The sequence below is a fragment of the Galeopterus variegatus genome, unplaced genomic scaffold, assembly GCF_000696425.1.
Source record: "Galeopterus variegatus unplaced genomic scaffold, G_variegatus-3.0.2 Scaffold4362, whole genome shotgun sequence".
In the NCBI taxonomy this organism is placed as follows: domain Eukaryota; kingdom Metazoa; phylum Chordata; class Mammalia; order Dermoptera; family Cynocephalidae; genus Galeopterus; species Galeopterus variegatus.
Window position 1 is genome coordinate 9,645 of NW_007730473.1, and position 1,006 is coordinate 10,650.

Genomic DNA, 1,006 nt, shown 5'->3' on the forward strand with positions numbered 1-1,006 from the left:
TGTTAAGAGAGTGGAGAATCCTATTATGGTAATTGAAAGATTAGGCTTTTAAGAGGTGATTAGATTTTGAGGACTGTACCCTTCTGAATAGATTAATCCATTGATGGTTTAATGGGTGATTCTGGGTGTGGTTCTGATGGCTTTATAAGGAGAGAGTAAGAAGTTTGGCTGTCTCCTGCTCAGCCCATTCTCACCATGCGATACCCTCGTTGCCACTGGACCCTGTAGAGAGTTCCCAACAAGAAAGCCTTTGCCAAATATGTTACCTGGACTTTGGACTGCCCAAAACTTTAAGAAATAAATCTCACTTTTTCATAAATAACCCAGTTTCAGGTATTCTGTTATAAGCAACAGAAACAGACTAATACATTCACATAACATGAACTTAACCATTTTAAAGTGAACAATTCAGTAACATTTAGTATATTTACCATGCTGTGTAAACAGAACCTCTACCTTGTTCCAAAACATTTTCATTACCCCCAAAGAAAAAGAAAACCTCATACCCATTAAGCAATTATTCCGCATTTGCCACCCCCACCCCCCCATCCCCTGGAAAACACCGATTTGTTCTGTATCTACGGATTTACCTATTCTGGACATTTCATATAAATGGACTGATATGTCAATGTGTGACTTTTTGTGTCTGGCTTCTTTGACTTAGCATAATGTTTTCTAGGTTCATTTATGTTACAACATGTATCAGTACTTTATTTTTTCTTATGGCTGAATAATATTCCATTCTGTGTATATACCACAATTTTTTAATCCATTCATCAGTTGATGGACATTTGGGTTAAATCTATCTTGTGGCTATTGTTTATAATGCTGCTATGAACATTCATGTGCAGATATTTGTTTGAGTACCTGTTGTCATTTCTTTTCAGTATATTCCCAGGAGTGGAATTAACTAATTCTTTAAACTCTTCCTGCTGCCCTTAGAGTTCAGCATAGCCCAGCCGTGAGCTGCTTGTTGAAGGTACCTATTTTCTTTTTTTTTTTTTTC